This window comes from Lepeophtheirus salmonis, chromosome 5, assembly GCF_016086655.4.
Source record: "Lepeophtheirus salmonis chromosome 5, UVic_Lsal_1.4, whole genome shotgun sequence".
NCBI classification, from domain to species: Eukaryota; Metazoa; Arthropoda; class Copepoda; order Siphonostomatoida; family Caligidae; genus Lepeophtheirus; species Lepeophtheirus salmonis.
The window spans coordinates 52802137-52825427 of NC_052135.2; the positions used below are offsets into that span (position 1 = coordinate 52802137).

The 23291-nt window shown below is 30.4% G+C and overlaps 1 pseudogene; it reads right to left on the bottom strand.

The window, feature by feature from the left end:
• Window positions 1-14216: 14216 nt before the first annotated feature.
• Window positions 14217-14951, bottom strand: LOC139905281 (enolase-like; annotated as a pseudogene).
• Window positions 14952-23291: the final 8340 nt, after the last annotated feature.

A 23291-nucleotide genomic window follows, 5' to 3' on the forward strand; every position in this document is an offset into this window, starting at 1 on the left:
GTTTTGTATTTTTTTTAGTTTTTTATGTTAAAACAAAATTAGATTCTTGTGTCTTTTATTGAAAAATAAAATAAAACCTTTTAATCAACCTATAGTTCAAACACCTCATGTGATAACTAAAAACTAGTGACACAGTGAAATCAGCAGCCAATATGCAAATAAAATCACAAAAAACAAAAATAATAGATTCTTTTTCTCTCGTAAATTAATAATTTTTGGTATGTGTTGCAGTATTTTTTCATCAACCCGTTATTCAAAAACTTGATGTGACAGGCAAAAACTAATGACAGATATGGAATTAACTGCCAAAATGGAGTTAGGTTCACTTTAAAACCCCCATGCAAGGAAAATTGTGTTGGCCAGTGTTATATAATGTACAAAAATGAGGAAAGAACAGACGCAACGATATTTTTTGCTTTTCTAACCGCTAAATTGTATTTTTTCCAAACAAAAGCGATACTCATGAATGACAGAAAGCAACACTAAGGACCGGCTGAGTAGTTATGAGGCTAAGCCTGCTTCAAGTGTCACTTTTTCAACCAAATTTATCAAATCTTTTTGTTAGAAATGAATATTTAATAAATTTATTTTTAAATGGAACTTTTTTTAAAGCCCTTCTCGAATGAATTTCCTTTGAAGACTGAGTTGGGCTTTTTAAAGCGGTAGGTATAAAAATCGGGTCAGTATTGCCAATTCCACCTAATACCTACGCATAGCTGCATTATTTGTTTCATTTGAGCTCATTTTTGGAAACAAAATTACGGTTGCAATTAAATAAAGCACTTGGATTACAAGACGTCGTTCAGACAAATTGATAATAAAAAAGAAGATGAAGAGAGGAAAGTAAATAGAAAGATTACACAAATTTGCAATTTTGTACAAAGAATTTATTGGAAAGTAACAATTTAAAAATAACCACATTTTTACTGCCCCCATACATTTGAACTGTTTCATGAGTCATTCAGAAATTGCGTGAAAGTAGTCGGGGTTTAATCTAAAACCATTAAGTAACTTTTTCACTATATATTTATTTTTTGTATGTTTGTTAAATAATATTGTTTATAGCAGAACTCGTGTCGACTCCATAGTATTTAAGTCAAGTTCGAGTCATCAGTATCCGTCCCTAGTACATTTAAAAAGACACAAGTAAGAACTCATGCACTGGTTTATAAATAATTCATTTTCTAGGGCAAGTATAAATAATTCATTTTCTTGGGCAAGTATATATAATTCAGTTAAGAACTTGAAACAGTTCAAGATCATTCCATCTGATGTGGACCGAACCAGTTAAATAATAGAAAATAGCCTATTGCGACTGTCACAATTTATAAATTGTAAAAATCTACCTATTTTTAGGGATTTTCAGTAAATATTGCTTTGATTTATCATTGGCATTCAGGGATATTCAATACAAGTAATAAGTATTTTTATATTCTTAAAGACATTGGATAGAGTTTGATTAAGGTATATTGCAAGTTTGTCCATTTTATGTAATAAAAAATCATCTTTAAGCCCCCAAAATGGCATATTCTTCATTTATGACGCAATTTATGATATAGTAAAAGTTTTGTTTTCTTAGTAATTGTAAGTTGAGAAATGATATGACAGGAACAGAGAATAAGAAAAATTAATTCCTCTCAAATAAGCCTCTGCTGCCAATTGATATTATTACTTTATATGCACCTGGATATGGTTTCTATTTACGTCCCTATTCATGAAATTATAAGTCAGTTCATTAATTTTATTTAGTAAACAAGGAAAAAAGGACTCTTTTACATATCTTATAATTCTCTGTATCTAGCTCCCCTCTCCGGATTGAAACGTTATGTATGTAAATGTAATAGGAGAAGCTGAATATGATGCAATAGGAGATAGTTGGATGTTATTGTGGAATAGTATGTAGCAAAAAGGATATTTGCATTTGAATTTTAAATCAATTTTTTATTATTATCAGAATACGTATCAGTTAGCATCAGGATGCATTTTTATGCATACAAACCTGTGTAAGTATGTTTATTATGTTTGAGTATAAGAAGTAATTGTTTGTTTGTTTTTTAGAGAAGATTGAAAATCTTAGGATAATCAAAACTCTTGATTAGGGTGGATGTTACTGCATACTTAAAAATAAGTGTAGTTTTTTTTCTTCATTCTCTCAATCGGCTTTTATTAGGGTTATGTTGGTCATTAATTATTCGGTAAAGTTCAGTGTAGTCATAAGATAGGTCCTATCAATCTTTGGCACCGGTCCTTAGGACTTTCAGAACTAGAACTGATTAAACAAAGAAGTTATTTCGCTGAGTGACGTCATCAAGTAAATAACTTCATTAGTTTTGTACCGATATGCAAGACTGAACTGGATGGCGACTGAACTGCAGGGGATTGCAGTCTTCTTCCCTAAATAAGGACGAACACAAAACTAGTTCTAATAGTTAGAGTTGGTTTTTGACAACCATTTAAATTTCTCATCAATAATCTATTTTACTTCGTAAAGTTACCAATTATGATTTAATTTATGAAGACTATGAAAACGCTTTATACAGGATTGATCTTTACTAAGGGTACACCTTTTATTATTTTTGAAATTTTTCAAGAGTGAAATTTAAACGAATAAATTTATTTAACAAAGTCATCTAAAAATAATACTCTGTCGGATGTAATATCTGCTTCAAAACATTTCTCATATTTTTTAGAGATTTTAAACTATTATATTACGCCAAAAATTAAAAAAGGCAATTCCAGGATTTCTTAATCAAATTGCAACATTAATAGGTCTACTTTTTCTTCAAGAGAAATTACCAAAGATTTCATGTCTAGTACATAAGAGAACAAACGTACGTAGAATGAGAGAATTACGTTCACATAATACAATTTTGTGGTATGGGTATGACGTGAAATGTAACAAAAAAAGATTAAAAAAATGTCTTTGTTAAGTATGTATAAAACAAACCTATGTAGATTGTTCAAGTAGAATTATGGTGATTATGTATACACATATAGGTATGTAACTATTATGAATGCATGCACACAAGGAGATATTTTTGTACCTTGTGAGAACTAATAAATTAAAGTATTTTTCACCTACTAATTTACAACATTAATTGAGGCATTTTTTGAAAGCACGTTGTCTTTGTAAAATGTAATCCTCGATATGAATATATAGTACACCTAGTAATGAGTATATATTTGGCATTTTCTATATGAGTGTGGTCTGAAACGTTTCCTACCTCAACGTGAAGATGACACCACTCGTCAATAAGTGTTAGTCATATCTAAATCATAAAGCATTTGTTATTATGTTATTTACCAAAGTTTCAGCCATTTTGGACGCGCAGTTGTTATGTAACAGTTGTTCGAATGAGTTGATGTGAGTGTTATTGTGAAAATGGACAAAATCGAGTATCGAGCTACCATTCAATATTTGTATTTGAAAATGTAACATTTGCAAAATAATAGAGGATTTATAAAGAGCTGCTGCGTTAAAATTTGATCCGTTTAAATCAATCCAATTTGACGTAATTGAGTTCCAAACAAAAAGTGTAATTGAACAATTATTTTGTGGAGAAAAACGTCAATTACTATTTCGATAGGTTAAAAAGGATGGTAGTATCCTGTGGAGAAGTGTGAGGACTTACAAGGAGACTAGGTTTAAATAAAAAATTATGAAAAAATATATTGTATTTTTGTTAGGTCGGCAACTAGGTTTTAGACTACCCTTGTATACCGAACCCTTGATATAAATGGCGGTCTGAAAAGTTTCTCCTAACGATGGATTTTTTTTTTATACCTATAAAAAAATTTTCGGGAGGATAAAAATACTTTATGAGAAAATAGGACTTAAAAATTTTCTAATAAAAAGGTGATTCGACAAAATTATGCAGCTCAGATAAAAATTTTATATGTTGAAATATTTTCAAAAAATATTTTAAAACACAATGTCACCGCCCCCCCCACCCCTCCTCCCAAAAAAAAAAAAATATATATATATAATTGGAGTTATAAAAAGTTTTGAGTGCTTTTCGCTTTATTTTGACAATAAAATTAACATGTCGGTCCAACTCGACAATTTCCATTATTTTATCGACATTTTCGATGATTGGTCAAATTGATTGTCCTCATTTGGAACAGTTGTCTTCAAGGGATAACCAATATAATTTATTTACAAATACATACAAGGGGGCAGGAGGATTAAAAACTAAAGACCTCCAATCGGAGGGGGGTATCAAGTTTTGGACACACACAGACAGGGGGAGGGTGGGTCAAAAATTGTACTTTTTTACGGGCGTCATAAGCGTATGCCACCTAAGGTCAATTTGCAAAACCTCCAAATAATTAATTAGCATAATTTGTTGTTATAAATTAACGATTACTCGTCGAATAATACAAATATAATCAAGATTATATTTTGAGAAAAATCATTCTTGCTTGCTTCTATGTTGTTGGACAACGTATGTACACTTTATCGGAATGATCATTGTATACCTTTATTACATAAGTTTAAATAATTATACTGGTACATTTAAATGAAATTATGATAACATATATTAGGAGAAAAATAAAGCAATTCAAAAACAAGAAAAATATATATATAGTTAAAAATAATTCTTAGAATTTTTTTATATATAATAAGTTTTTTGAAGAGTAATTAAAATTCTTTATTATTCTGATCCTAATTTGTCTGTAGTATCAAAAACCCCAAATGAAAAATACAGAAGGAATGGTTAAAATGAAGATGAGTTACTTAATTATTATTAAATGTATGTACTTTTGATTATATTTTTAGCAGTTGTGAATGTATTCCCAATGCATTTATTCATCCATGATTTTTCTCAGTAGGCTTTTGTTCAATAGTACATATTTTGCTCAAATTATATATACTAGTGTTGAATCACGGTCCAAGACCGAATATTATAATTATTTTTGTTTGGGCAATCGAGGGTAGTCTCAGAAGTACTTGGGTTGACTAAGAGATTGCAGTAATTTTTTAAAAAATCATTGAAAGAAGATGCTTGGATATCCAAAGAACACAGTCTACGACTTCTACAACCACTAGAAGGAGGAAGGGGCATATAAGAGAAAAGTTCTCAAGTCCCAAAGTAATAAAAAATTTACTTCCAGATTCTTCGTATGCCTGAAACGGACAGTTAAGGCATCTCCTTCGACTGTATTTAATTTTCTTGCTAAAAAACGCTAAGTATGCCGTGCAAAAGTCTCGAGAGCTATAAATACAGATCTGAGGATAAATTACTACAGCTTCTACAAAAGATAAAGACAGACAAAATTAAGACCACCCAGGATGTCCACGGAAGAAAATTACTGAACGATTTGAAGTCCCATGGTAACTGTATGAAAAAAATTGACTGTCAACAGATCCCACAAAATCTAGAACAACATAAGGTTGAATGGAGAGAGATCTTATTTCTACCAAGTATTCAAAACAAAGCTTTCAGGCTTTGGGGTTATTGGAAGAAACGGCCGTGTCATTCCCCCATTTCCTTTGACCCAAATGAGAGGGTGGGTGCCGACAAGTACATTGAATTCCTATCTGACCGTGGGAAATCTTGGATGAATGATGTGGTCTAATGGTGTCGATTTCCTGTTTCAACAAGACATGTTCCCCTCTCAAAAGGCTCACAGGACACATAATTTGTTGAAAGAAGAGAAGGTGCCAATTAGGGAGCCCATACCTGGTCCTCTAACTCCCTCGACTCTTTAAAGACCTTATCATCAAATACTGGGACAAAGTCTCCCCCGTGGACGTGGTCAAGTTCTGAAAATCCTTTAGGTCTCGTAAAGTGCGATTGATTGGCGACAAATTGTAAATAAAATTTAAAAATTCTACTTATTGATCAGGATGCCGGTATAGGTGTTATGGATTTACCTAAACGACCGTGTATAAAAGCTGAACTGGGAGTTACTATGAGGTATGTGTATAATTTCCTTTATCAAGAAAATTATATTTCCCTTGATGTGTTTTTTTCTAGCAAATGAGTATTTTTTCCTCATCATTATAAGGATTTCAAATAACTATACCTAATTTAGGAAAACTAATTTTATGCTAATACATACAACCTCATTTTGTTTGTATCTATTTATTAATGTTGGGGTTAAGTGTGAAAATCTTAGACCGATCAGAAACTGTTATAATTTATTTTAGATGACATAACTAATTGTGTCATTTAAGGAAGTTCTATCTAGATCGGCTTTAAGGGCAATTCGTTCTAGACTGATTATAAAGTTGAATTGTTCACGACCTCATGTGTTTTTCAAAATAATAAAAGTCGGAACAATGACGTCATTATATTTAAATGTGCTGCATAAATCATATTTTTACACCGCATAAATCAGGACAGGGGGAGAAAATCGGTCTATTCTATATAACAAAATCCAAAAAAAAGGTCAACAATTAAATTTTGGTGTACCATGTCGTTACTTTTATTGTATCTTGTAACATTTTATGCAAAGAGAAACAAAGAGAAAAATACGAAAATCAGTTGACCGATTCTACCCAACTGTGGAATAATTATTCAATAATGGTTGAGAAGCGTTTACAGCTTAACTATAGTTAGTTATAATTCAACCAATCAATGTTCAGAATACTGATTAGGGGAAAAGAAGCAGAAACATCTCCAGCTGACACAAAAATATACCATATATTCAGTGATTCAGGTAGTGCAGTGCTCCTGAAATATGGGACCGAATCGAAATTCGGTCTCGGACCGAATCTCAACCCTAACATATATACATTATACACTCATGTAAAGTAATTGATGTGTAAAGACAATAATATATATGTTAAATATGCATAAAGTTAATTTAGAAAACATGATATTTTGCTTCAAGGGAATAAGTGAATGAAAAAGATAGAAAATGCAATTTAAACATAATAAAATTTGCATTAAATTAGCACTCATACCTATATATATTTTCTCAAAATTGATGTTGATCTAATCATGTATCTACATATAAAAGTCTAGGTGATAGTTCATTCATAGTTGACACTTTATCTCATGCAAACTAGGAAATGCAATTAGTATTAATGTAATTTGATTCACTTATTTTATTTGAATTTGTCTAATGTATTGTTGAATAAATATACAATCAAAGGGATCATTCACAAACCACGTGATTATTTTTTGCACAATAATTTTGGCTCCCTCCTCCGTAGCACCAGGAATATTTTTTGTTAGCCACCGAAAAAAATAAAAATAATATGCACGTCTCTTTTTAACCTTTTTTTATAATATGAACAAATATTTCATAAAATATCTATCAAATTAAAGTTTATTTTTAGAAAAGAATGTTTTATTATATTTTAGAGTGAACTTCACCTCCTTTTGTGGCCTTTTATTCTGAAACCAAATATATTTTGCAATACATAGTAAAAGTACCTTTTTTTTAGTAGAAAAGGTCACTTCAAAAAAAAAATTGTCCCGTTTCCCTAAGACGTCATTTATGTCATTTTATAATTTTTTCCATGTCAATGAAGTTTTAAGTTGAAACTCCTCTTCCTCACCTAACGAGGAAAGACGTGTTTTTAGGCCTTCCCCCTAAGTGGTTATCGCAGAATGAATTTGTAGGATGTTATCATGAGACCAAAATCTTAAATTTTACGAAATTAACTTTCTTTTTATAAATGGTCTTCTATTGGTCAGATGGAGTTGCACTAATTGAGTAAAAGTAAACATTACAATATTAAATTTACTCCATCTGACCTGGAATCATTGTAGGTTTGAATTTCTGTCGTTCATGGATTATTTCCTCATCTAGGAACGACCTACGCATATTGAGTTCAGGATGGTATTTTTTATTGGATAAACCAGTATTTTTTACCATATTTATCAAATAAATATTTTTTCGATAAAAGAAGTGATATTTAGTTTTAAACTGAACTTAGATAAAAGACTGACATAGATGTACTACTCCCCTCTAAAGTATCCACAGGGTTTGTGAATGTCCAAAATACTGCAAATAATTTGCACTTCGGTGAACTTATCTAGTTGTACACATTTTATTATTTTCAATTTTTCAAACGTAAAATTTAAAAACTTTTGTAAGGATATTTATTCAATGAAATAATCTTTAAATAGTGCTCGGCACAAATTTTATTCAATATGTGAGCCCTCTACTCTAATCATGCCCTAAATCCCTTGCAGACCTTGAATATGTTGTCAGACTCGAACTTGGTCAACTCCTTCTTGATGGATGTCTCTAGAGATTGGACACTCCTACGAAGAGTAACACACCCTCTCCTCCGGACGCACTTAGATTGAATAGTCCAAGGAGTTCGTATCTGGAGAGGAGGGCAGCCACATTTGGAGGTCCCAAAAGTCCAGAAAGTTGTCACTCATGATGGGCTGGGTTTTAGTGGCACAAAGACACGGACTTCCGTCTTGAGAGAAAACAAAGTTGTCTCTGAACTTTTCTCTGGCCCAATGTAGCACTTTCTTATCCAGGAGTTTGATATAAGGATCTTCATTGATCTCTGCAAAAAAAAAAAAAAAAATAGGAGGCAGACTCTACAATACCCAAGACTATGGTTCCAGTTGGATTTTTTGTTCAGAAAACATGTTTCACTGAAGCTGAGACATTGTCTGAATATTCGGTTGTGATGCAGCAGCTGTTTTGCTTATTCACTATGGCATCAATGGTGGAAATTTCTTCATCAGAAAAGTGTAAAATTTTGTTTTCATCTTGTTTTACCTTTGGAAAATTTAGAATCTTCTTTGCTATTTCCAACTGTCTCAGCTGGCTCTGTTCAGAGATAAGATGTCTTGTTTTCCTCTTCTGTGTTTTTGCACCAATGTAGTTCCGAATTGAAAATAATAAAATGTGTAACATCAATATGTAGGGCGACCGGGAACAGTGAATACTTTTTGTATTAATTTCTCCGTGCTGATTTGTCATCAACTCGCTCTGTTTTATTAAGACTTATAAAAATATATCAATTATTGTTTAAATCAGCCAATAGTTTTTTTTTTGTTTTTTTTTCAAATTGGATTTTACTGTAACCCGTCAAATTTTACAACTGCTACCGTAGATAGAGATAGTTATATAAAATTTGATTAAGAAATGTATAAATAACTTTTGATGATGTTGAAATATTATATTCCAATGCATTATAGGAGAATAAGAAATATAAATATATAAAGTATAAATTACTTTTCAGCATAATATGTAGATGTAAGAAATTTACCATTAAAAAACTATTCAGATGTAGCCTTCATATCAGCTGGAGGTCTCCGAAATGAGAAGAAGAAACTCCAGTAGTTTGGACATGTATACTCAGGACAATGACTCTCTCTCTCTCCCTCAAACGAGAATATACATGATTATAGGCCTTACACTCTAAGTGACTAAGAAGTACTTTCAAGCATCTCGACTCTAGGTAATAGTCAGCCTACTATCGCAAACTGTCGAGAAGGCTTGAATAAGACGTGGCCTCCATATTTACGGGTGGTCTCTGAAGTAAATATTTCCTGGTCGACTTTATACAGTTCCAATAATGTAAGTTTGCATATTGGAACAGTAACTTCGAGATAAGAATTCTATCTGAGGTTTTGGGATGATCAGACTTTGTTTGCTCATTACTAGGACTGAATGTGTGAGGTAACTAGTAATTTAGCAAATTTTATTTTATTACAGAGTCTTAGTTTTCAGAAACACCCTCCTATGGAACCATTAAAGTACAAAAAAAGGAATGGTTAATATGAAGTGAATAAATTTTTTTTGTACCCCAGTAAAGATATATTTTAACTTATTATTATATCATGAATTACATACACTGTGGAGGTCAAATTACACCAAAACCTACAATACAACAAAAAAAAAGGAAATCATAACCCTAAAAGAAATTTTTTCTGCATTTATCCACAATTGGGCATAGTTATAAGGTAATGGCGTTCTAGTAGATGTTAATTTGAAGAAGATAAAATTAATTTCTTTTTGATTATCCAATATAAAAATATGAAAAATCTTTGTTTTTTAATAATATTTTTAGATTCCAATAAAAAGCACAGAATAAGTCATCTCAAATATTTCCTATATGCTCTTATTTTAATAAAAAATACTTAGCCGTTACCCTTGATGCCTTTTAAAAGCAAATTAGTTTTTCATTAGTTTTCTCAGACACACTACCTAGAGAAAAGGTGTTAGTAAGCATTTTGAATTTGATACAAAATTGTTAATGATCAAGCAAAGGGTCCGCCAGTGTCAACTTAGTTTGTGAATGTCCCCAAATATCGTGATAATACCTTATTTGTCTTATTAACTTTGGGTGAACAGTTCTTAAAATTTGATATATGTATATATTATAATATTAATTTAATTTTATATGTATCAACTATTAAGTAGAAGGATAGTCTTTAGTAGATATTCTTCAATTACTCATCCGGGATATTATTTCATATTTATTGTTGATAAACACTCTATATAGTTTTTGTGAGGATAACTTCCAAGACGGAACGGATTTTGGGCACAATATTAATAAAAATAACTTTGATAGCAATACCAACATCGATTATAGTATCTTATAATTTATTATCATAATTGAAAAAAGACAAAATAAGGGAAATTACTGCAGCATACGAGGAGACAAGATCATTCCAAACACTGCATTCAGCTAGTACCTCGTGTAATTGACATAGTTGTAAAAAAAATATGACCAACTAATTTGTATAAAAATAAAAATAGAAACAATAAAAACGTGGTCATATTGACAACTTGATAAAGGAAATAAACACAAATCCCATCCCACCGTAACTAATTGAGGATATATGCAAGAATGACACTGTTTTCCATCTTTAAATCCTCTCCGAGTTCAACAAGAACTCAATAATCGGTGTTACTTTTCGGCTTTCATGTACTAGCGATGACTTTATAGTTAATTTTTTCTATTTTCAAGAATATAAAAATAATGATAACAGCTTTTGAAAATAAAAAAATTGTGTTCAGATTGAAACTTAAAAACGTATCTTGTACATTTAAGATAATATTTTTTACAATTATGTATATCAATAAATAGAAATGATATTTTTGTAGAGAAAAAATACAGTTTACATGTTAGAAAAGGAAAAAAGTTGGTGAGTGTTTTTTTTTTCTTTTTTGTTAATTTAGTAATAGATTGTCGTGGGTGATTACCTCTGAAAGAACAATTCTCGCCTATCTTTGTTGTAAATTGTTATATTTATTTGGAGTTATATTATTTTTCTTGCACTAGTACTATTTTAACAGTTGAAGGTTATGCTTTTTATAGCATATATTTACGTTCTCCTCCCTGAATCGTATAAAAAGCGGCGGAAGTTATAAACAATTTGGGGAAAGGAAATAAACACAAATTCTGCTTTATAATCTTGTAAAATCATAGACAGGAATTACTCTTATGTTGATCCTTAATTATACACTTAGTTTTAAACAAGCAGAGTTTTGAGTGTTAAAGTCGGGAAAAAATACATGACACTTGCAATCCTTGATTATTTAAATAGTAATTTCAAAAATCTAAAATGAAGCCCTTATAAATAATTTAAATAACTTTTTCTAAAAAATATTTTGAAAGATCATTTTTATGAAAAGCCCGTCAATAAAACGAATATCGGCACATTCGATAAAGAGGGACTCAAAAAGGTAAGACAAAAGTTATTTGTTATTGGCATCTGAACTTAAAGGTGGTCACATTCATTTATCCCAAAACTGAATGTACTGTTCCGACCATTCTTCAGTTTGGCGTCCAGTGTATATGGGAGCCACTTCTTAACTGGAAAACGAACAAAGGGTTGATTTCAAACCATTGAAGCACCACAGGTTACAAAAAACTCTTGAAATGTAATCATCTTGGTTTATACGGAGACCTTCGGACAAAAAAACTAAGGGGAGTTTGTCTACGGAGCTCGAAACTCCGATCCGGGCCATAAGATATCGGCTGTTAATAAGAACAGATATGGTTTTATCGTCCAAAGACAAAACATTGGACCTGGACCAAGTCAGATTGTTTCGTCTATGGATTTTTTGGTTCAAATCCCACTTTTTTTCATCGTTGAAAACAATTTTCGTTTTTGGCGTACATACTTGTAACAATTCCCGACAATGTCTGACTCTCTTCACTCTGGTACTGTCATTGATGTTTTGACCGTACCGTAAGTTGTAGGGCATCATCCTTAGGGAAAATTCTACGCGATGACGATGTTGAAATTCTTATTTGATCATCCTTTTTGGACATCGATCCTTTCGGATTCCGATAAATCTTAAGTGGAAGTATCTCTATGTTCTTCCGGTGTCGTATGCCTGGGGCGATCGGATCTTGGCATATCATTGACAATTTCCGTCTCGGGGAGGTTCTTAATTGTATATTTAATCGAACTTAACCTTATTTTTGAAGATGAAAGTCGATAAATTGAATTGGCGTTTTTCCTTGTCAAAAAAAAAACCAAACTTGGGTTCATTCCGTAAGTTGTTCAGGACGACTGAGGGAGTGAAAATTTGTTTCAACCTATTTATATCTTTTGATGAGGATTGAATCTCTTTTCTATGTGAACCAATCAGATTCACCATTGATTGATTTTTGCCGAAATAATGACGATGTAAAATGAGAGGTTCAAAACTTTTGATCAATCTTGTATGTCCCACTGGTGTGTAAGAACATAAAAACAAAAAATTAACATGTTCAGTTGTCATCCTGACTATTTGAGATATGTTTGTGAGAAGAGATGTTTAGTTGTCGTAATGTTTTATTATATCAGCTGTGAGAGGAAGAAAATTATCATAAATATCTATCCGTATAAATCAAGGACATATAAGCTGGAATTACAGCAATGTCGATTCTCAATTATACTCCAATTCAAACAAGGACTTACAATTAAAGCTCTAGACAAAACCATCATTGTTTCACTCCGTATTTCATAAGCAGCGTTAAAAATATTTGAAATTTGAATATTGCACTCTTTTGCTATCTGAAAAAAAAGTACCATTTACATTATTATTCTTTTCTTCTTTACCCTTGTTGTGGAGTTAAAAGTAGTGATGAAAATCAGGTGTATTTTGTAACTAGCCCTTTTTTTCAGAGTTAATCATCTGAAGAATGAATTCTTTGCTCAAGATGTTGTCATTATTATTTTGCTCCTTAGTAGTGAACTTTCTTTTCTACTACATTCAATTATATTCAAAACCTGATTCAATATTCGTGTGTGCTCATAAAAGATTAAAAGTAACCTTGAGGATATGTTGCAGAGCCATAACTGCAAGTATATATTGGACTTAGAGTAGATTTGAGGACCAACTTTGGAGTAATTCTTGCCAATGTACTGAATTATTTTTTTCTCCCCCTCTTCCCTTGTCACAGCAGATTTTAGCAAATCTAATGAAAGGAAAGACAGCTAAGCTACTCTCCTCCAAAAAAATCTTTCGATTGTCTAGCGTATCATGTTGATTTTCGGTTGCTGTTCTTTTACGTGACCAAAATACTCAAGATTTTTATCACTAGTGGTCATTGATAGAAATGGAATGGAATTTATTTTTATTTCTCTCATCCCATTGCTATTCGGAGCTAATATAATAAAGCCTCTTGACCGCCATTCTTCAAATTTTTAGAGTGACCGAACACAAGCACTAGTTATTACTATATACGTAGGTGTTCTCTCTTCAAGAATTAAGTAATAATGATATCCGCTATGGAAAATAAGAAAAAAACTGTTCAGATTGCCAACTAGAAAACCCCGCTCCCTCTTTTCAGGACATATAGTATTCATCTCTGCTAACTTTACACCTGGTATTGATCCTTGCCGTGAATCCCTCATTTGGATGTATTCCACATTGAATTTTTCATAAAGTTCTTTAAACATTACTTTTTTTTTTGCAAATGCAATTTTGTATAAAATGTATGTATGCAAAACCATGCTATGATAAAATGATAATTCATTACCACTTACATAGAATTTGCAATTAAAAAAAAGAAAAAAAATATTAACGAGTATTATGATAATTTATAAATGCGGAATTAAAATGCTTCAGCTCATATATAATTTTTTACTCCTCTGAAGATGCAACTAACAAATTTGAAAAAAAAACAAAGCACATTTGTGGTGCATCAACATACAAAAAATATTGAAAAAATTAATGAATTAAGATTTTATTTTTGTCCTGTTAAGATTTTTTTTATAAAATGATAAATAATTTTTAGTGACTTTAGAAATGAAATTTTTTCAAAAAAGAAAAATCCATTAAGATTATTAAAAGAGCATTTTGAACTTGTCACGAACATTTTTGGCGTTGGATGTTAACTCTGTTCTATACTCAAGAATGTATTGTATTTAGACAAACGTTCAGATCTCCTAGGATCTCCAGCCCTGATTAAACCAGTGCAGAGACCAACGAGAAGATAAGTGACAAACCAATCTTCTGTCTCACTGGATTTATGAGAAGGCATGGTACCCCAGCCGTTGCTCCTAACAAGATTGTGGGGATGAATAGATTTAGTAACTGAACCAATTTATTTTCCTTGAAGAGGAGGCAGTTGTAAAATTTATTCTCAGAAGTAATTTCAATATGCTTGGGTTATTGACTGTAGGATAATCTCCAACAATCTGAACGTCAGTTTGTGGTGTCAATGAAGTCCATCCCTTCAAACCATCTTGATCCTAGGAATTTTCAATGCAAATGACGTCATTTCCATTGAAAACGCGTGTGTATGAATCCCTTATACATTCCATCAAGAGCATCGTAAGTAAGCCAATTGGCTTTTTTGGATTCATCATTTTTGTAGTCTAAATTATTCTTTCCATTTTTGTAAAATTCCGAAATAGCAATTTTGATCTTTCCAGTGTGTCCTGCCTATTCAATTTCTCCAATAAGAAGATCAATAGCCTCATCATTGGCTTGGAAGTTGGGACCAAAGCCACACTCTTTCTAACAGCTTAGGTATCCAAACCGTATTTCTTCTTGATTAAAAGTAACCAATATTTCATTATCTAGTTCAACAAATCAAGTTTATATTTGTATAATATAAGTAAACATATCGTAAACAAACAAAATGCGGAAATTTTTGTTGTTTTGGGGATACCATAGTACACTGTTTAGCCTTGTCCTTAACTGTACTATTGCTACACCCAGTACTAAGATATTGTGTGTCCGAGAAAGAATGCATGTGCCCGACATTTTAATGTTTTCTAACATACCAATTAAAAAATACTTAAGATTATAATACTATGAATTAAATTTTAAACTTTTTGTCTTTGTCTAAGTTCCAATGATTACATTATGATTTTTTTTAATTGAAAGACAAGAAATTAAAATTATAGTATGACATTCTTGCTTTTTTTTTTGTAAAAGTTTGAACTTTGGTAATATACTTTTTTTAAAGGTATTTTTTACCGTAAAAAATAAGAATAATACTAATATTTTTTTTTTTTTGCAGTATTTATTACTGATGGGACGATTAAAACAGAATCGGGAACAAAATGTTAAATATACGTTTCTGTTTCTAATCTATTATTATTTGTTACTAATAATTAAATATTGATTAGTTTTCAAAGTTATGAGGAAAAAAAATAGCCCCCCCCCCAAAAAAAAAAAAAAAAAAAAAAATCAGGAATTTTTGCTTTATACTGGAAAATTTACTATTTGAATTTGCTTGAGAACAACTGAGGATTTGGGTAATTTTTTCCAAAAAATTTGATATTATATTATATCAACAAGAACAACAACATATTCATGCAAAAAATTGGTTGGAATTACAAAACCAATTACATTTTAAGAGTTGTGTAAAGTAAAACTCAAGTATGTGCAAGATTTTTTCTAGGTGGCAATTTGAAGAATGTCATTTATTTTCAATGTTATCATTATTATTATTTCTTGAAGAGATAACGTCTAAGTATAAAGTAATCACACGTGTGTGTGTGCACACGAATTTACTGAAGAAGAAATGTGTACTAAATGGTGCGTACGCACTTTAGTGAACTACCTCAGGATTGGTTGCCGATTTATATGTGCAAATTATTGTGGAATTGAGGATCGACATCTCAGTAATTCTTCCCTATGTACTTGCTAGATACAGAGTAGGATTTGTGTTTATTTTCTACCTTTCACGACTGATTGCAGATAAACTGATAGAACACAATTAAGCAGTCCTTCTCCACAACATTTTTCAAATTATGAGTGTGAGCAAGTTATTTTTCAATTTCTTTAGTTTTACATATCGACAGGGCATATTTTAAACAATTCTAGATATTTGTTGTAGTAAAAGTATATCCAATATTTTAATGGATAAAAAACTATTTATATTTTTCCTCTTGTCCATCAAAATAGTGATTACATGATATTCAGACTCGACGTTTTCCATTATTGTATCCATATTTTCGTCAATTAGCCAATTGGACCGTAATGGACTAAACCAAAATTGCACATGATTGACTGTTAAAGTATTTGGACTATAAACTCTATTCATATTTTACGCTGCTTGACTTGCGCTCAATCAATACTTAATCAAACAATTACAAAATTGTCTGAGAAGTTTTTTTAGTACACAATCTTATCTTGTAACGCCGTCTAGTGTAAGCCGATCGCACTGATACAACATGAAATACACATTACTAAACCATTTAATTGAAAAAAAATAAACTTATGTTTACTATACCTATTATTTTCTTTTTTACAGTACCAGTTTAGTCTTTTCTTTGTCAAATTCCTCTTAATTTACATACACATATAAAAATGTTGTCTAAAGCCTTTAAAAAAGCCTTTCTTATAGTAACTATGTATGGATGCATTCAATAATCATTTTAACATCGAATAGACTTAGTTAATATATTGATTAATAATATAAATAAAATAGTTTATTCTTAATTTACCCATTGAATTGAAAAGACATTTTTTTCAAGGTCAATAAATGCATAAAAGCGCAGAAGTTTATATTTGATATTTTGGGCAGTCTATGAAAGTGCGTATTATTTCTTTTTTATAAATAGAGAGAGAGAGTTTAATTAAATAAAAAAGTCCACTCTGAAGGCCCCTCTACATATATTTATGTGTATAATATGTCAAAACAAGCGATGAAAACGATAGGAAAGATCTGCAAAATAGTCTAACAATATTCGTCATATTTATTCCATTAACATTTCCATTAGTTTCAAGTTTTAGACATATATAATTTTATCAGTAGACAGATCTACAATGGTTGTAAGACAGTCACGATGTGCAGTAAGGTTTATCAATATTACTAGATGAATGAGGCTTCAACTTCAGTATGCAAAAAATTAATAATAGAAGATTGTTCCAAATATTACCATTAAAGTTGATCTGTTTTTAATCATCAGCAATGGTGTAAATGTGTTCTTGTTAAAAAAGTTCAAATATAGAAGCATTTAAGGTTCCAGATTAACATCTTGATAATTTTGAATTAATTGTCAACAAAGCATGATAACTTAAAAAAATATATATGAGATGCGTCAATATAAAAACAATATTGAACAAAAATTAATATAAGAAAAACATCCAACATTTATTTTTTATCAAAGAAATTAATTAACCCATAAAAAAATAGCCTATGCTCTAGGTCAACGTTTTGTGCCGTAAAAGTTGGTAGGCTCAAGGCAAATGAAAAGCCACAAACACTGCTTCAAGAATTCAAAATGGCCCATCATTAAATTTCAATGATATAATAAGTGAACTAAAAAAATCAATAATTTTACCAATACATGTCTTTATTTATGTGTATATACTGTTATGCGATCAGTTGACACTAGAATGTCTTAAAAAGGTAAAATTTCGCGTTAAAAATTTTTTCATACAGTTTTATGATTGTTTGAATGAGTATTGTTTGAGCACATATACAAGATGGAGACCAGCAGAGAGAAATACTCCATATTATACAGTTTTTCTTCGAACAAGATAAAAATACAAGCCAAGTGGCTGAAAATGTAAATAGCGTTGATGGTCCTGATACTGTAACAGCCAATCATGCACAACTTTGGGTTTGTCAATTCTGTTCTGTTAATTTTGATGTCGAAAATTTGAATAAAATATTGGAAATCGTCGAGTCCAACATTCATGTAAGCCCAGTTTTGATTGCCAAGGGGAAAAAGATACAAATAAAATCCAATAATTATAATGAACTACTTATTACTAACTCTTATATGGATTGCTGCAGCCCAGTCATGACGACTATCCATCATTCAATATCGATATTTGACGAAGTTATTGTGGGTAAATACGTACTTTTTGCTATGTATTTATGATGTGAACTATAGGAATGCAGATCAAATCATTCTTTTGAATAGTATGACGTAATGGAATGACTTGGATTCAATCGGATCATTTGTGTTGTCTTTGCAAAACATTTAATTAATTGTATACATATGTTAGAACGGCGTATCATCATTATAATTTACTAAATCATCGTTTTACTCACGGAATCCAAAATGGGTTGAGCCCTCTCATGCTCTATCAAAGGTATATTGGGAGATTCCATGGCTCTACGTTCGTCTTAAAACAACAGATATACATACAAGAAAATGAGTCATAGTACTACTCTTGAAGAAAACAATAGTTTTGAATAATAAAAAGGGTATTTGTAGCTATTGAAGTGTATTTGTTTGAGTTGCTTTATAAATTATTATATTCAATGGGCTATAACTTTAGAGCTTAGACACTTCCTTCGGTACCCTGTTTGAGTCAAATTGTTAATTTTGGAGTGTGTTGATGTTAGTAATGAGGAGAATTTATACAATTATGCTGGTACTGTTTTATAAAATATGTGAATATACAGTCATAGCATTTATCCACCACCCAACAATAAAACAATGTCCATTTTTGTTGTTGTATGCACATTAGGGTGTGCTTCGGATTCAATGTTTTATTTTTGAATGTCTCATCTTTCCATTTGGCTCTTTTCATAATAAAACTTTGTTGGGTAAAATATGTTTAACTTTAATTCATATTTAATAGTGCCTCCTGCTATTTAATGTTTAGCACTATGTTACAAAACTAGAAAAGGGTTACCCCTAATGTAGTCCTAATAAAATGTACTAGTCCAAAGACAAGTCGGAGAAATTGACTTTAACATGTTCTTTGGGTTCCAGTTAATAATTAGTAGGTAATAATCTGGTTTCCAAATTCACCCAGGATCCAGCCAAGGACTTCAATACTTTGTGTAAATAATAATATATCAGCCTTTTTTTGAGTTACGACAATTTGTCACACATCCCATTAAATAAATAATATAATGTATTACAAAATACTTTATCTACAAAACGAACCATTATTTAGTAAAAAAAAATTCTACTTGTTGGTCATGCATTTTAGTTAAAAAAAGTTTCATTTGTGCTTAAAAATAAAAAAGTAATAAAAAGATGAAAATTTTAAAATTTTAGTCGAAAGTTTAAGATTCAGCCTTGCCCTGGAATATATTTTCACACTTAAAACAGATAGAGAGGTTGAGAGAATGAAAATAAAATCATTTAATTTTTAAATACACAATAACAGACACCCTAATATTAATGGATAATTTGTTTTAGGTGGTACAGTTAGTATTAAGTAGATTTGTACTTTATCTAGGTGGAGTTGAAAATTGGTATCCATGGATTTTAAATCATAAAAAAAAATCAATTTCAAATCCATTTAAAACAATTTTGACACAAAAGTATTTCAGCAATTATTTCATGATAAATAATAATTATTATGAACAACAGTTCTTACAAGAAAATCTTCAAGAAAAAGAAGAACAAATCAACAGTTCATTAACAATCAAATCTTGAGCATTTAAAAAAAAATCCTAATTACGCCCAAACCTTGAAAAACAACCCAATAATGAATGACCCATTGACAATCAAACTACTTCATCCTCCGTTTTAAAGTCGTGAGCACTTGTAAGAACTTATATATGGTTATTTCTTTAACAAAAGATCGTGTTTTTAGTGATAAAATGTATGGATGGATTCATACACAAGAGGGTTCTAATTGAACAACAAATTTGTGAGATGAAAAATGTGGTCATTTTACCCTTCATTCATGTCGTGATTTTGTGTCGTTATTAGGATTTCATTTGTGGAAGGAGCTCTACCAGAAAAACGCCATAAGGATTCATCATTCTGAGACATGAATTATTAATTATAATATTTCAAATATAAAACCTGTTTTATATTTTTATTATTTCTTCAATGCACTATCTTACTTTATGTAAATTAAAAACTCATCTTTAATATATATAAAATAAATTCCATACGGGCAAATAGTTGCAAAGGCACCCTTGAAGAGATCTTTTGGAAAAGAATTTAATCCTGTCCTTCAATAAATGTATGCGAGCATTTTTTTTTTTTTTTTTGATTTAGGATAGCTCTGCTGAAGGTAATTATTATGTTAAGTTCCCTTACTGGGGGTAATTAGCTATATCATAATTAAAAAAACTCCATAAATAACTATTGCAAAAAAAAAGTAAAAAAAAAAAAAAAAAAACAGGATCGAGGAAGTTAAAAAACCGTTAAAATCTTTGATATTTACACAAAATAGATGTATTTATTCTTTTTAAATTTGTAGTTTTGGCAAAATGTGTTCAACTCTAAAACTTAAATGTCAGTTGTGAAAAGAGAGCTGTTGGATGGACATGGTTATTTTTTGGGTTTTTTTTTTTTGCAACAACAGTGAAAGGGAATGACTTTTTGAGTCCAATAAAGCCTCTAAATCAGAAATTCCCTATTTATAAATAATTTTTTGAGAAAATCAGAAATTCACGGTACACATACGGTGGCCATTTTTTGGGTAAGCTATGTTGTTTAGTGTTGAATAGGTCCTCATTTAGGACCAAGGATGGTGGTCCAGTTCATTCCGGCCCTATCCAGTCCAGCCTCACTAGCCAACTTCTTAAAAACGGTGAAATTGATTCTTGTAACGTCATTCAGGGTGTTTTATCTTCTTCTGATTCCTCTTTTATATAAAAGAATACAATATATAACTAAGTAAAAACACTAAAATATGTTCGTATTATATTGAATTTTAATAATAATTAATAATATTTTTTGCAAGATATGTGCAATTTTCTTAATATACATTTCATGAATCTTACTCAAGTTAATAAATTATCCATATTTCTATGAAAAATTCCAAGGACCGATTTCGAGTCCTGAAAGTCCTCAAGACCGTTTCTAAGGTTGGACTGGACTTGACCAAATAAATAAGGACCGATACAACACTAATTTTGCACAGAGTCCCTTACTTTCAATGGAATATTCTTACATGTAGCTTTAAAAAAGTAAATCTCAATGCAATATGAAAATTTGCTTTACCAGGTAGGTAGCCAAAACTTACTGTAGCAATACATGACGATGTCATCCCTTTGTTTGAATTACGATGTATAAATATGCAACCTACGGTTGAAATTATATATATTGCGCAAATCGGGAATCATGGAAGATACTAATAATGTGGAATCTTTTTGCATAAATTCCTTCATTTGAAATTATAGTGTTTGGGTGACGTGAATCATCAATCACTTACACGTTCTTAACTTTGTTGTATCAAGCAATCTTTCATCGAAAAATAAATCGAAACAAACCACAATCAGTTGTAGTTAGGCAAATTAGTCAATTATACTTGTCCCAGATTTAAAATCTCCATAGGACGAGAGATTCTTCAGTGAATAACAGAATGTTGATATTCAATTGATTCCAAAAAATGAAACGATATCCCAAATTGACGAAGGAGATGTGAAAGTACGTAATTAAAAATTAAAAATGATAGTAAAAATCAAGTACATCATACATAATTTCGTTTTCTTAAAATGCATTATTTAATTACGACAGTAGCCATTAGAATAATCAACTATTAAGTCATCCCATCATTTCATTTGTTCAAAATGAAATGATAGGATGACTATTAATTTATGAGTAACATGACTGTGGCTGTTTAAAATTTATGATGTGTCATAGAATATTTAGTAACTTGTTTTAAAATAACCAAAAATTAGTCCTTTAATACATTGATTATGCATCAAAAAAATAATAATGAAATACCCATGATGTATCAGAATAGCTGACAAAAAATTACAGTGATATTTTCCCCCATTTAGATAACACCATGCCTACTGATTGCATTTTATTTTCTTTTAACTCAAAAGTATATTTTATTCCAAAATTTTTATCACATTTTTCGGTTCCAATTTCTGATACAGTTTAAAATGAGTATTATAACAAGTTTGAATATAATTGAGCTAAAACGTAGTTTGGAACAAACAATCTCACGCATACAAGGATTTTAAATTTATGTTATAGGAAAATATGAAATATATAAACTTCATAAATTCAAAATAAAATATAATCAATGGCCCTTCAAGAATCCAAATGAATTGTTAAAATGTTTTTGGATATAAAAAATCTGAGCAATGAGTTATCTTAATTTGCGACAGGATTTGTATCCTTTTTTACTCATTAAACATATTGCAATATTAACAAACGGGGGATAATTAGATATTATATTTACATTTTTGATCAACTCTCTACGACCAACCTACAAGAGATCTGTTGCCCTCTTTGCATTGTTGAATTACATATGATAAAAGAAGAGAATAGACAAAGGATTTCCGACGTGGGAAAACACCTCCGACGATTCAATTTCGACTGGATCTATACAAATATATACTATTATAGAGTCATATAGTTTCATTTAAGAAGTTTTTATATAATAGTCTATTTTCGGAACCATACTCAGCTGTATAAAACGTGTTAATTAGATATTTGTTATTGTTGATAGATCATTGCTTCAATTGGTGTTTTCAATTTTATATTATTATTGAGATCCGTTGTTTATACTTACCTTTTTAAACATTTACACAAAGGTGTAGAGGATTTTCTATTTTTATTTATTTTTGAGAGTCCAAAAATTTAAAAAACTACCTAACACCAATACATTAATATCGATTATCTTTAAAACTATTTATGCAGGGTTTTTTTTTATCTCATTTTATTAATATTAGGTTATTTTGTCATTAATTTGTAATAATACATTTATGTCAGTTACAGGAAAAGAATTTTATTAAAAAACCAAAATATTAAAACTCTAATGTACAAAAGTACATTCCAAGTATAATTAAATTAACAATGTGTAAATGAATGCTAAATAAATATGAACATACTATTCACTCTTAATCATAGGCCTCCAAATACTACTAGACTTTGTAACACCAGGATAGTAAGTACATAGTTGTGAATTCTTATTTTATACATAATTTTGAAATATGTGGATTTAATATATGTGGCCCTTAAAACATAAAAACCAGCTAAAATGATTTTTCTCAAAATAATTGTGGATTACGTTTGTAT